Below are 15,409 nucleotides of genomic sequence, written 5' to 3'. Positions count from 1 at the left end.
TTTCCAAGTTTGACTATTGTTTTTCCTTAGGCACGATCCCTTTCCCGTCTTCCCCTTTTAGCCTTCTCAAAAAGTTCAAAATTCTTCCTTGCCTCAGTCATGACCTCTAGTCAAGCAGGTGGAAAAGTAGTAAAGCAAAAGCCTTAGCTCCATTACTATATAAGAGCCTGTAGCCGTAAAGCGATAGCTTCTTCCAGGTTACATGACCTGGTCAACAATGGTGCATCTTCTCCCAACTTTTTAATGCCATTATTGACATTAGCTATGCCCACCTCCTAGCATTGATAATGTCAAGCATTGTATATTCGCTTGAGGAATCATTTCAAATAACTCATATGCGTCAGCTATTTAGGTCACAAAGTTGGCTGTGTGCCTTAAAAGATTATGTAAAGCTTGTGTTACATCTAATATATCAGATTTCTCATCATGGGTATTTATCGTTTAGGTATCCAGATGTTTCTATCCTCTTTAGCCAGGTGAGCAGTGCTGCCGATACATGTTTTATGCAAGCAGCAAATTAAGCATGGTTTGAACCAGTCTTCATACTAGTTAAAAGTCCTCTATTTAGTCAACTCCTCCACCAAACCCTACTCTATGCAGTAGCTTTGTTGTTCATCATACTACTTCATTTGATCTAAAATCCAGAGATTAAAACCTACAGTAGTTATTAAAAATACATTTGTCCTCCAAGTGCTAAAGTAAAAGAGAGATTATCTTTCAAATATTTGTGCCTATTAAAGCTATGATCATCTCAGTGTCTCTTCGGTTACTGCTTCCCATTTTCAGATTTCCAGGATTGTTTAAAAGAAAGTCTAAAGTAATTACCTGGAGCTACATGTTGACATTTTTCTTTGCTCTCTGACTGTCTGTCTCACACTCACTCAACCCCCTCCCAAAAAAATAATTCACACACACCCAACCCCATTCCTCCTCATCTTCTATGTTTTACTCTGACCCTCCCCTTTGTATTTCTGTTTGACTGCTCACTCACACAGCAGTGGAGGTGGACACTACACATGTCCCACGTCTCCCTCTCTGTCCCTCCCTCTCCTGCTCATTTTCTCTCGCGCCCTCTCTCTCTCCTGCTGTCACATTCCAGTTGTGTAAAGCCGGGTTTAGCTTTCGCTCTCACTGAGAGTAGGAAGGAAGGCAGAGCATAAAGGAAAAGAATCCTTATTCTCTGGTTGGGAGGAAGAAAGAAAGAGGTAACTCCCCTTGTACTTTATTTGGCTAGAGAAGGGGAGTCACCATAAAGGACCATACCTTCTTAAAGGGGCTATTCTTTGTTATCCTCCCTCCCTCCTTTCTTGTGTTTCCTTTTTTGGGCCATTCTGTGATTCTGCTGAGACCCACAGTGGACTATTCACGTGAGCATTTGTTTTTATGATCAAGATAGTTCCAGCTCTCGTGGCGGGACACAAGAGTCTTCTTTGACACAGCCTGGTATGCACGCTTGTAGAGAGAGGAGGTAGCCCTGGACAATTTTTCATTCAACAATGTGCATGTAAGTGGCCCTTCGCCTTTTGCCTGAACACGCTCTTGAGTTTCTGTGTTTCTGTCTGTCCTCTTTGAAGCTGAAACTGTTTAAGATCGGGGGTAAGATTGGAGCAGTTTCTTTCATTCCTCCAACTTTAAACTTCTGTGATCCTGAAGAAAATATTATGAAATCTAAGTGTCTAAAAGGGGTATTTTAGTTTTTTTATGTATTTTCTGCTAATGCCATGATTGTGGCTTACTTATTCTGTGTAATATGAAGAGAAGGAGATTTGCAAAGTTAGTCTTGTGCTCACATGTGGTTTGATAACTCAGGAACAAGTTTCAGGCTTGCCAACATTAAAATGACAAGCTGAAAATGCTTTGACCCAACTGTTCCTTGAAACCAATTTCTTTGTTTGCTTATATATTTTAGTGTTGCCATAGATGGTCAGCAGTTTTTCCGAATGGATAGGCTGAAATGGCTCCCATTTAACACAACAACAGAGTGCAGAATATAGTAAAAGTAGCAAAGGCAGTGAGGTGTGCACAGCAAATGCCAACTGCATACTCAAACTTAATATACTCAATAAAAATGGGCCACTGAAACTCTACTGCTGTTTAAGATTTATCTTAAGTTATTCTTTTGATCACAATTTTCTTAAATTTCCACTTAAATAAAAAAAAAATCCCTGAAAATGTTTTTCTACATTTCTAAAGTAATGCAAGTTCAAATATGTATTTATTTATGTTTAAGATGATAGTAAAGGCTAAATAATTTGGTAACTGGTTAAGTGATGTAAAATAGCAGCATTTGTCCCCTGAGGTTTATCTGTTCTGGTCCTGTTTAGATGTGACACCATTCAGGAGAGAAATATCAGTAGGGCTGCAGCCATCAACACCTTTGATTCTAAATGATAGAGTTGTACTGTTTTTTTCACTTCTTAGTCCTGTTTCTCTCCTGCACATAGCTGTTGGTTCAGCTTTTACTGACTAACCGTATGTTTTCTCCTTCATCCCTTTGACATGAAAACTACTTCAGAGCTCATCTTCTTAACTTATTTTCTAGACACAGTGACCTATAGAGCTAGTTTACCTTGACCATTTCTAACATAGAAAATATACATAGATCAGTGCCTCTATGATCCGCATTTATGTCTACTAATGTCTCGGCAAACCCCCAGTTTGCCTCTGCATAAGGCTGTTCACTCTGAGCCTGGTTTTTCTGGAGGTATCTTCTTGTTTAAAGGGAGCTTTTCCTCTCCATTGTTGCTGCATGCTTGCACATGTGAAGGATTGCTGAAGAGTCAACAACAAAATGAAAGCAAATATGTACCGTCTCCACATACTCCTCCAGGAGGAGCGTGTCCTTCAGTATATGACTCCATTCAATCAGCTGGTTTGACTTAGAAAACATTGTACCAAACTTTCTGTATCACCTGATTGTATTTTGTCTACTCAATGCCTCGAGATGACATGTGTTGTGAATTGGAGCTATAGAAATCCTAAAATTTTCAATTTATTTATTATTGACTTCAAATTAGGATATCTTATATTTTTGACTGTTCATTAGTCAAATATAGCAATATAGCATATTTTTAAAAAAGCTCTGATAAAAAATAAATTATAATTATAAAATAAGTAATTATCAATCACACCCTAAATCCTTGCCATTACACGCATATTTGAATTTGCAAAGGTATCACTAAGTGTGGGTTTTTCCACTCTTTTTGACAAAATTGTCCTCCATCCTTGTTGATATCTCTTTAGAAATGCTGTACAAGTACTCCTCCAGTTTTCTTTGAACTGATTCTCTGACAAAAACAACAGACACATATTTTGCCCCTAGACTGCTCTAGTTATCCCAATCCATACTTTTATTATTTTGTTTAATAAGTTTGTTGATGTGTTCATTTTCAGTACTTTATTTTTCACTAACAACACAAAAGGAAATGTGCTTCTCTTTATAATTGTAACTTGGAAACTCATGGCATGAGTTCATGCAGTAATTATATGCTGAAACATTGTTTGTTAGAGTGAAAAGTGTGTTGATGGTGGTGGTTAGCTTGAATAGGAAATAGGAAATAGAGTCCATCAAATCTTTGTGATCATCCTCCTCTAAGGATAATGATGGTTTTTGATTAGACCAACAAAGGGATCTAGATGAACATGAACTAATTTTTTTTTCTTAATTTACACTCCCAACATTTAATGCATTCACTCCTGTATTTAGATCCACATGGATGGGATTGTTTTTCTTTAAACAGATTTATTGTCAGTGTGAGCTAGGTCTCAACTAAAAGTGTATTAGCTTTTAAAGGCACCATATAATTATTTTAGACACAGCATTTCTCTTTGGCACCCCTAAAGTATGAAGTGCTGTATGCTTACCTCAATGAATTGACCTGCCTGTTTATTAGATTGCTTCCAAATGGTCTGCCTGTTTTATTGCATGCTGCAAGAAAAGATGATCTAAACCAAAGGTATATGTATGGCATGAGAGTCTTCTACTTTCTGAGCATGTACCTACACCTACCCGTCCCTGCCAACCAGCATTGCCTCTAATTGACGCGCGGTCGTTCCCCCTTATTGCAAGTTTGCAGTGTCGGCCTGGACCCTCCCAAACCACAAGGGACTCTTTGTTTGTAATTTATGAATTAGTGTGTGGTTTGTGTTAGCAGGAGAGGAAGGGGGAGGATTTGAGATGGCGGAGTTTTACAGCACAGACACAAGATTTAGCCCAGCAGCTCAGGATGTTGGTTTGTTATTCCGGATTAGTTCTCTCTATGCTCTTTGTGGATGTAGGCAGAGATTTAGACAGTGACAGATATGATAGGTAGGCAGACTGAAAAAAAGTTTGTCTATCTCGCTGTTTCTCATTTGCTTTGTGTTAAACAATGCTGTGATAATCAATCTGGATTTAGGTACAGCCTTCAGATAAGACCTATGGAGCTGTTAAAAAAGCAGAATAAAATAGAGTTGCATTATCTTTTCGTTTTAGTAGTGTCGCCACTCGCTCCTACTTCCACCCCGTTTAATTTAAGCTGCTTCGTTTCGTTTACTTTGTCTAGTCTGAATGGAACCTGGCACTGTACCGAGCTCTGGCCCGGTTCTCTCTCAGAAAAACCAAAGCCCTTCTGACCTCCTCTTTTCTTTCTACCCTTGATTTCATTTTTATCCTGTTCTGTTTTTTGAAGCCCAGCATGCATTCCTCAAGGCTAGAGTTCTCATTAAAATGTGTTTTCTTTTTCCTGCCTTCCTCTAATCTTATTCTTCATACTTCAGTTGTTATTTAAAACTTTCTGTATAAAAGAAAATAATGACATATAAATACTAGAAATGCTAAAAGGTTAGGCTAACACAACATGCTGGGGTGCTGATGTTCCCCTTACTGAACCCAATATTAATAAATATTTCCTATTTGGAGAGACCTATGTTTACATTCCTGTAATATTTTATAATTTGTATTTGCCCTTGGGAGTCAAAGATCCATTTTCATTTACTTCAGTTGATTGCTGCTTAGTTTAGCTCCTCTCTTTAAGTTGACCTCTTGGTCCAATTCTTTGTACGGTATTTAAGCAAAATTCTACTTTAAAGAGAATTCTTTCATTGTCTCCTTAAGCGCTTCTGCTTTTATCTTCCTTCTGATTTCCATGTTATTGCCTGGACTGGTCCCATATTGAGGGATTTATGTGTACCTCTTTGCTACAGGCAGTGATTTCTCCTCCGGTAAGATTTGCGGTTTAAGTCGTCCCGACTTAGGTAGAATTCAAAGGTCACTGAGGCAAGACAAGGATAAGGTTCTGAGACTTGCCCAAATGGGGAAAAAGAAATCCAACTCCTTAAGGCCCCAAAGTAATATTTTTAAATAAAATTATTTGTTAATGATTTTAGTTTGTGACACTTTACTCATACTGTAGATAACTTTTACCACTTCTGCCCTGAGCAACAACTTACAATCTGAAATGTTTTCAGAGCTTGTTCTTATGATCAATTCACTGATAATCAAGATACTACTTTTTTAAGAAAAAATTACTTATTAAGATTTAAATTTTTTGCAGTGTAGACAGCTGGAGATATGCTTCAGCACCCCTCGCGACCCCGCTTGGGATAAAGTGTGATGGAAAATGGATGGATGGCATATCGAAAGCTTTTATTTTGAAGGGTTTTTACCTTTGTAGTTGGCTCTTTAACTCACTTTATTTCAAGACGCCTTGGTGAGTTTGGAGGTTGCAGTTCTTTGCAAAAATATAAATGCATTGGCAGTAAAAGACCCTTAACAGTAGACCGAGTAATTAAAAACAGCATGGAGTAAACTTTAAAAAGTCCGGTGTTTAGACACATACCTTCTTTGTGTGTACATGTCAGACTTTTGCTGAAGGTGTGTATGTTTGCTCACTTCCCTGTCTAGCCAGGTTTGTGTATCCTGGATGCTGGTCAACTGGGATCTGCCAGTTACTGCTCACATTTAATTATGCGGGTGCTTTTTGACATTAGCTTTATGCATTATGTGGGAATGTAACCCCTGGGTAGTGGGCAAAAAAGTGATATGCATTTGTGGGTCACATCTCGGCGTACTATGCAACTTTTGTTATATTTGTGTTCAAATAACAGTGTACCAGCAGTATTTTTTAGTTTTTGTTTGCACATATTTAAAGTGGTATATTAACATATTCTTTTTGCATCTCACAGTCTGGGTACTGATGTAAATGCTACTCACATGTGGTGTGTTTTTACAACCCTCTTTTAGTTTTACCCTCTCCTCTCTCTCACCTCACCCTGTCTCACCCTCATTAGGCTCAATTTGTTTTGAGGGACGGAGATTACTTTGAGCCAGAAAAACACTTGCTGCATGAGCAGAACAAAGTAGAAACCTGTTTTAAACAATGAATGGGTGTGTGGAGAGAAAAAAATAATTATTTTGAGTCAGATGTTAATTTTAAAAGGAGAGACGTTTACATCTTGTTGTCATAGAGTTTGTTGCTGAATTATAATCCAAATAAATGAACCATGTAACCATGCTCACACACCAAAATGTATGCTTCTTTTTATCAGTTCAACTTTTAAAAGGAGGAGGAGTGGTAGAGGATAGATGAGGTAAAGTGTTTTTACAATTTAGCTTGGCTGGCAGTTTATTGCAAGTCTGGAGACTTTCAAAAAGCCCAAACACTCCTCTGCCATCCTCCTCCAAGACCTCCAATAAAGGTTGAAATGTTTTGAAGCAGGATTACAGGGTGCAAACTTAATGAACATTTATTTGAGGAGAGGTTTCTATCTAAAGATGTTGTTTAGGTCTGGCCACATAAAGCAGTTTTTTTACGCAGTAAACATACATTTATGGTTGCAATTCTTAAATTTCTTCAGTACTTCTATCCATTTATCTCTTTGTGTTTTAGAAATTGTAGGATGAGTGTTAAACATGTTTGTAAATACTTTCAAGTCAGGGTATTTTCCAAATGCAGCTCTACATGTCTCTGTACATCTCCTGTATACAGAGTTTTTTGTTACACTATTCTTTTATTCTAAAGTTTATGTGCAAAACATATTTGAAATGGTTTAAAAATCAGATTGCATCTTAAAATTCTAGCAGCATTTATTGCCCCACAGATTGGGGAAACTTAAATCCTTCAAAGTCCTAAGACTTCCTAAGTGTCACAGGACCTGAGATTGTTTTGGTGTGATAGCTCTTTTTTGTTGATAAAGATCTGACAATGGCAATTTGGGAAAAACACAGGACGCAGAGCAAGAGTAAACATGTGATGGATGATGGCCTGGAAAAAACTGGGGTCAGTCCACTTATCACTTCTCCTCAGTTGAGGATGACTCTTCTTCAGACAGTATTAATCTGCAATTGGTGTTTTCTGGGTCAAAGGTTATCTGTATTTAGATGCCTATAGGTCTCTGCTGCGTTCGGGGCAAAGGCCACACAGGGTTCAGCAGGAGGAAGTTTACCTAACAGTGTGTCCAGATATCGGTCTGTACATTTTCAAAGTGTGTTTACTGACATTTCCTTAAATAGCAAACAGGATTTTATTAAAAAGGAAATTAAAAGTGACAAAGTGCATCGTATACAACAATATACCCCAAAACTTTTGACATTGTACCTTTTATTTATTGGAGTTCTCTGACTCGCTCAAAGTAGTGCATAGCTGAAGATGAGGGAAAATATACATGTTTGTTAATGTTCTTTACATAAAAAATGCAAATCTAAAGTTTTTTCTCCTGTTCCAAAATAGGTTGAACTATGTAAGGGAGGGTGAAGATCATCTGGTAATATTTTCTGAACTTAAAATGGGCCATTCTAAACATCCAACAGCATGATACTGCCATCAGCGTGGTTTGTTCAAGGATATCTTAGGTGTTATTTTCAATGATAAGAATGTTTTTCCTGTAGACCAAAAAGTTCAGTTGTGCTCTTACTTGACCAGAGCACCCTCCCCCACATGGGTCAAAGGAGTTCAGTGTTCGCATAGTATTCCAATTTTAGGGGATGGACTGAATAGTAGTTTGTTGGTTAGATAACTATTTAAAATCAACTGGTTGCACTAGTTCTATTTAGGAGCATCAGAATTCAGAGGGTATGATACCCCTAAATAGGGTGAAATGCTTTTGCGTACTTTCATAAAAGTGCTATTTATTTTTGAATTTTGCAAAATATGTCTACTTTCCCTTTTAACTCTTTTTCTAATAAACTGAACCGACATTTGTGTTTTGTAACGTCACAAAATCCAAAAAGAGATCCAAAAAGAATTTCAGGAAATATAACTTTTCCAAGGCACTGAATGCTAAGCTCAGTTTTTGATCTTTAGTACAAATATTATATTCAACTCTGGGAAATATTCGCAAAATGCTGTGTTTAGTATTAGTTTGTCGTAAACAGCCTGAAGGCAGAGAGCTTCAGTGCTTCTCTGTACAGTGCAATTCTGTTGGGTTGATATTTTTAAAAATCTCCCAGAGAACATCTATCACCCTGATAAAAAGCCAAAGCCCACAGATCTGCACTCTAAGCTCCAAAGCAGTCATACTCCCTTCCTTTTCCCTTCAACAGAGATGCAAGAGATGATGGAAGAAGGAATGGCAAGAGAAGAAGAGGGCGGGAAAGTATTTTTTCTGCCCTTCTTAGGCATACTTTTTTCAGCTTTTTTTCCCCCCCAGCAGGCCATCTGTTTCCTGCCTGCAACATGACACCGAGTGCCAGACTGGGTTCTGCTACTTTTGGGGTGTGTGCACTGTTGTAGGGTATATGATTAGCTGCTATGCTAATGCAGGCAGTCATTTATGTGGGTACAGAGTGGTCCATGCGGCTACATGTGATTGGGATGTGACATTATAAATGTGCTTCGTCCAAACTGTGTGGGAACCGCTTACATCTGCAGCTCCATGTGATTCATATAGAACATGTTTATTTGTTAATTTTGGTATTGCAGTATTTTATGTCAATGTTTTTTAGATGGATTCTGAAGAATTGTACCCAAGAGGACAAAAACTGTATTCCAGTATCTTAGTTTAAAAATGTATTTAATTTTTTTCATTATTATTTCTGAAATTCCTTCCATCAGCAGTTGGCCCTAAACCGGTCAGCAATGAATGAAATTGGGATTGTTCTATCTGTCAGCCATAAGCACTTTCATGTTTAACTTTACAGGCCTCTGTCCGATGGGGAATTTTCCATCCACAGCCCCACACTGAAAAGCTGAGCTATTCTCTCACAGTGTGTTTGTTGTTTTTTTTATCAATGTGCATAAATACAGCCGTCAGCTAAAGCTCAGCAAGCTTTCCAAGTTGTACTTGGCGTGACTGCTGTGTACCCAGGACCCCATGGGGCTGATTCTAGCTCCTACTATATTGAGATTGGGTTTTTTGTTGTTGTTGTTTTTGCTTTGTTTTGTTTAATTTAGCAATATTTGTGATGTAAAATCACAATAATTTAGTTCCTATTGAATTATTAGTTTTTCATTTTTAGCTGAATTTCAATTTCACATGTGCACTGCAGTCCTGTCCAGCTCTGTATATTAACAGGTGGTGCTATATGCAAGAATGCAAGTATCTCAAAAATTACATTGAAGCTCATAGAATCATTTACCCCTAGATGTCCTCTATTTAGATTATCATTATTTGCTTAACCTTGATTCTTCACTCATTTTCTCAATGATACGTATGATTATGATGAATCTATGCTATTCAGCAACTACTTATATATAACTTTATTCCATTGCTACCTTTCTTGTTTGTTGTAATGCACACCATATGATAGAAAAAAAGATTCTGATTCTATTGGAACTTCCACCACTTCCAACCTCCTGCAGTCTTAAGGGAGCTTTACTTCAACCAGATTATAAAATAAATGATAGCTTAATAAGATCCAAAACATTTTTTCTCTATTGAGGTCCTTTTTTTTTCTTATTTTTTGTATTTAACTTAGGGAAACTTAGTTTCTGTCTTTCTGACATTTTACCCAACTGTTGGAATTTAACTGGAACCAGGCCTCATTAAGGCTTTCCGTTTTTAGCTTCAAATAGGTGGATTTCACATCAAACAGAACATGAATCTAAGGAAAAGCATGTCATGCCAAATTACAGCTAGATAGGCGGATCACTTTGCCAGGATAAGGAAACTGGCTTTATGCTTTGTCTTTGAACAGCATAATGAACGCCAACATATTGTCAAATTGACTCAGAAATAGGTCCCCAGACACAAAATAGAAAGTCTTTCATCGCCATATGAGTTTCCAAAGAGCATAATGTAGGACCTGGAGCTCAGAATGATCTAGAGATTTTGAACAAAGAGGTATTGTACAAGTTGAATTAAAATATATTATAACATAATTAAGTCAGCATTGCATTTATTTGTGATGCTGTCTCACACTTTTTATGTGGTAGTATGTCGCATTATACAGAGATTAATTAATTATAAACCTTTCAGATTCTTTAGCAGAATTTTTTTTAAATCCTTACCAGGCGTGGCGACAAATTTGCTCACATTTATTGATTAAAGAAAGTGTAATTAAATGACTGGACCTATTTCCAGATCTCTTCTAAAGTTCTTCAAAGAAACAATTTCTAGGATTTTAGCTTTGATCAGAAATCAGTATATATAGTAGTTGACATCAATCCCTTTTCTAGTAGTGAGTTGCCAGTCCATAACACAAAGACGGCAACCTATGTATTCTCTGTTAGAAGAGTAACCATATCTTTAATACTGTTTGTTGATAAAACGTAATTGAAGCAATAAAATAAACCAAACCACAAATAGTAAACTTCTGCTTCTTTTAACAAGTCAACTGGTTTTATGTTTTATGATTCAAATACCCTCTTAGAGCCCTAAAACCACAGGCTTTGTGTTTGCATAATAATGTCTCTCCTCTGTTCATAGATGATGATGGGTGGTCTTATTTTTAGGGTCTTTTTATTCTGAACACAGGCATCTCACAATACTAACAGTTTTGGAACCCTCTTTCCCCTATTTAATTTTTTGTTTTAATATGTTCTGAAATTCTCAAAACCCCAAACACTACTGTTACTCATAATAAAGTTGGTTGATGCTCATAAAAATAAATTTAAACAAAGATGAATGCTAACTGTTTGGATTATAGAGAATAACCCACATATCTGCTGGCTAATGATTCAGTTCCTATAGAGACTGAATAATTACCTACTGAGAAAACTCTGATTATTTTTTGTGCTTCTTTAAATACACCCATATGGACCAACTTTCTCATTTCCAGTTCCCCTCGTGCTATTTCTGTCCTTAGCATCACATCTACAGGTATTAAAAACATCTTTTTCCGCCCACTCTTAGTTCCTGTCTTCCCTGTCTCAGCCTTGGAGCTGAGTAATAGAGATTTAGTCTGTGTAATATATCTGAATGTTACTCGCAAATGGCAACCTTTGTACTATCTGTATACTCATGCAAGCCTGGCTTATGTCAAATCACTATGAAAACGCGGAACAGCAAATCCTGCAGACCAAATCACATTTTATACCTCCGTCCAGTTATTTTTAGTTTATAGACACCAGAACTCAATTTTCTTTTGTTAAAGTATATGAAGCGTCTTACTAAAAATCTTGATTGCGGAAATGTTCACAAAGATTGTATGAAAGCTTTACTTTCTCATTGCTGTAGTGTGTCTGGTCTTTGTAGGGTACTTCAACTGCAGCAGCAGGTGTTTATTTTAAAGACTGTTGTAAAAGTGTCTATAGCTGTCTCTGTGTCTTGCTTTCCTCTCTCATGTCTCCTGTGCTCTGTCTTTCTGCTCTTCTAACCCTGAGGACATGTCTCCACATCTGTTTGGACTCAAGCTGTTTTAAAGCCATGGCTGAGTTGGCTGGAGTCGCAGAAGACAGCAGCGCATGTATTGGTTGTCTCAGGAAATATGGACTGCAACAAAGCCAACCAGCTGTATTTAGAATATAGCTAGTGTGAGTGGAAACACATTGGACAAAAGTTTGAGTCTTTACCTTGATCAGTTAACTCAGAAACCAGGGCAAGGTCTGTATATATATATGTATATATGTATAGGGGTGTGGCGGCCTATTGGTTAGCGCATTGCGCTTGGAATTCAGAGGTTCTGAGTTCGAACCCCACTCCCGTAGACTGCCAATCACGGTCCCTGAGCAAAGACCCTTAACCCCACATTGTTCCCCGGGTGCCACACAATTGCAGCCCACTGCTCCCCAAGGGGATGGGTTAAATACAGAGAGTTCATTTCATAGCTCTGTACTTGTGACAGTGTAATGACAATAAAAAAAAAAAAAGCTGGAAATATATTGCAGGTATGTCTAAAAAGCTCTCAATAAAATGTTTACCTTTGTCAAAACAAAGAAATGGAATGAAGAAAGGACATGATTATAGAAGCCGTCTTCCTCTCTTTTCCTCTCATCTGTCCTCTCTGTCTGTTGATCACAAACAGCTGCTGAGTGTATTCTGTAGTAACACCTGTTTACTACTGTCTAACTTTGGATCTGGTTCTAATAATAGCCGACTGTAGAATCATCTTTTAACTGCTCTGTTGGTAAAGGATTCCATGTGGTGTGTCATCCAAATCCATTTGGTTGCAACAACTCATCTTTGATTCCTAACCTACTGTATAGATTTGGTTGTTGAGCTGCTATTATTCGATTTCCTGTATTATGTGGATCCAAGTGCTAAGATACATATTTTATGCAGCATTCTCTCCTGTCTTACAGTATGTATGAAGTATTCATGTTATTCCTGATTCTCCTCCACTACAGTAGGTAATTCACCAAAAAGTCAACTTGCCGACAAGCTGAAGTAATTAAGCTGAGGCAACTCAGATCTCGACAACTCAAGGCATCGGGTTGACTTTGACTTTCCCCGTCTTGGAAAAATCTCAGCTCATTAATGCCCTAGCCTCCACTGCATGTACTGTGTATGTTTAGAGTTCAATAATGGAAAAAAAGTATTCAAATTAAATTAAAAAATAATTGATTCATTCCAAACGTAAAGTAAATGCTTTAGTAACTCTTCGGCTTTTTGTCAAAGAGTTGTTGTACATGTTGTTAGCCGAAAGCAGAAATGGTCTTTTGTAGTGGTTTGTCTTTTAAAGAGGATTCTCTTGGTCGTCTCTTATCTTCTTCAGTATATAAAGATTTCTTCTGCATGAAATAATCTCCAGAGATTTTATATGTGTTACTGGAATAGTGTTGGTCTTCTTCTGCAGCTTTTGCAGCTTCTTTAAGTCATTTGCTCTGATTCTGTTTACTTCAACAGATAATGGCAGAAGATATTACACTCTGCACACCAGACTTATAGAAGATATGCTGCATCTGTTCCTTCTTGTTGACAGTTGCTGAGTTGATATTATGTGGACTACAATTGATTAGTAGTGCTAAAACTTTTCCATTTCCCCTACCATAATGGCTAACCCAAGGATTCAGTAGTATAGTATGGGGATCTTCATCGATGCAAACAGAGCATCTGCATGTTTCAGTACAGATGATGGCAGTACAGAAAAAAAAAACTCATAATTTTCTTCAGGTCACTACTTTGTGACAATGGCAGTTGCTCATTCTGTCACTGCTTAGCCAGAGATTAAATATACCAAAATGTCAGATTTATTTAAGTCAATACTGGACGATAAATATTTATTGTAGCATCAGAACAAACATACACAGACTTAAGATCTTTAGGTTTATAACTTAATTGCTTGTAAGTTTCCTATTTTTTTTATTCTTAGGTTATTATTGATTTTATTTATATGATCTGTATTCTTAAGGGTTCTTTTTGTTCACCTATTAATTGTTAAACAATTCCTAATTGTCCTTAATATACCCAACATTTTTTCCTTATCATTTTTGTCTCTTGGTTCTATGTTTACTTTTTCATATGATTTAAATGATACATCATTCTTAACAATTCCTTTAGAAAGCATATATAAAGTAGTTAAGATTCATGGATAGTATTTTAGCGGTAGACAAAGAAGAAGTTGTGGTTTTTCTAGTTATGTAATCTTGTGTGTTTTATGATCAGCTTATGACAAACATAGACTGACCCTGACCTCACTATCATTATCTCTCTCCAGAACTGACCTCTGATATAGCCCAGCTCTCTGTCAACACTTGGGAGAAAAAAATAAAAATGCCTCACACTTAAATACACATGAGAAGAAGCCGACTCCCACATAGCAGTTTGATACGATGATTCTTAAGTTATCACTGATTCTCTGTTTACATTATACAGACGTTATTGCTTATATGAGAGGTGGTGGTTGCGAGCACTCTCACTTATGTATTTTTATGATGTTAGACAATGACAGAGCACAGACGCTGCTGTGATATACAGTTTACACATGAAACAGGTGGTAGTGTTTTTACTAGAAGGATAACGAATAGATTGAGATTTGCGGCACCAAATCATAGAGCGCATAATGATGCACAGATGCTGAGAGAACCTGCTGAATGATGCTGTCATAATTTTTTCCTCTGTTTCTTAGACAACTGTAGGTCGTTTAATTAAATTCTTTTGAGGTGCTTACCAAAAGCCAATTACTTGTAAAGCATATCTGTACAACGTTGACGTTATAGTTCAAATTTAAAGGTATAGTGAAGGATTTTCGCCAATTTTTAGAAAGCCAGCCCATTTCTTCTCGTGCACGCTCTGTTTATAACTTGCTGTTTGCATTGCTCATACAAGCTAGCTTTCCAAAAGAAGATTTTTAATTTTTCTCCTGTGTCAGACTCACCACCAGTAAGTGAAAATGGGGATGAGCATGTAGGACGGCCTTATGTAAACATATCACCAGAATGATTGTCAGTTAGTAGGACCACTTTTTTGAGGACAGCTTGAGAGGTTATAATGATTAATTCTCCTTCAATGTCTGCATTGATGATTTTAATCAAAGACTTTGAGTGCATGTGATTAGATTCCTAAACAGAAACATGTTAAGCCTGTCTTTTCTTAATCTGTTAGGGTCTTTGATATCGTTAGTTCAATCAAAGAGATTCAGTAACTAGGTTTTAGATAAACTATTCCTTAGTAAGCCCAGGGGGGAAGAACTTTTGGGTGTAAGACACAATCTGCCTTGGTGCTTTTGTCAGGCCTGGCTCTTGGACCTTAACAAATCAAAGGTAAGCCACGCATGGGGATAACTTAAAGTGGGATTTATTTCACAAAAAAACATAAATGGTTGGAGAGGAGAGGGAAAGAGAGAAATAGATGGCAGAGAGGGAGAAAGAACGAGATGAGCTCCTCCAAGCTGTTCCGGTCTGAGCTAAGCTGCTACCAGCTGGGGTTGATCATCTGACCAATGCTGGAGCAGAGCTTGGGCTGTGGAGCTTGGTTTGGGCCTCCAGGTGAGGAAGATTGGTGACATCAGGAAGAATGGTGACATGGAGCTGACATCAGTCTAGCCAGCTGCCTCCACTTGCAATCAGCACCAATTAGTAGCTCTACACAGGGATGTTAAGGACTCAAGCAT

The 15,409-nt window shown here is 37.5% G+C and overlaps 1 protein-coding gene across 3 annotated transcripts in view; it reads left to right on the top strand.

Moving 5' to 3' along the window:
• Positions 1-15,409, top strand: part of eva1a (eva-1 homolog A (C. elegans)) — a 93,876-nt gene that overhangs the window by 58,670 nt on the left and 19,797 nt on the right. The window contains exon 1 of one of the 3 annotated variants that reach the window (XM_015369832.1): positions 1,066-1,504. The exons of 1 other annotated variant lie outside the window; for it this stretch is intronic. The gene's annotated coding sequence lies outside the window, so the exon portion shown is untranslated. Of the gene's footprint in view, positions 1-1,065; positions 1,505-15,409 lie in introns of those variants that run through there. One more of the 3 variants, XM_015369834.1, reaches the window with a different exon arrangement.

Source organism: Cyprinodon variegatus, unplaced genomic scaffold (genome assembly GCF_000732505.1).
Source record: "Cyprinodon variegatus isolate N-32 unplaced genomic scaffold, C_variegatus-1.0 Scaffold38, whole genome shotgun sequence".
NCBI lineage: Eukaryota > Metazoa > Chordata > Actinopteri > Cyprinodontiformes > Cyprinodontidae > Cyprinodon > Cyprinodon variegatus.
Note: the sequence above shows the minus strand (reverse complement) of the source record. Positions and strands in the feature narration are given on the sequence as shown.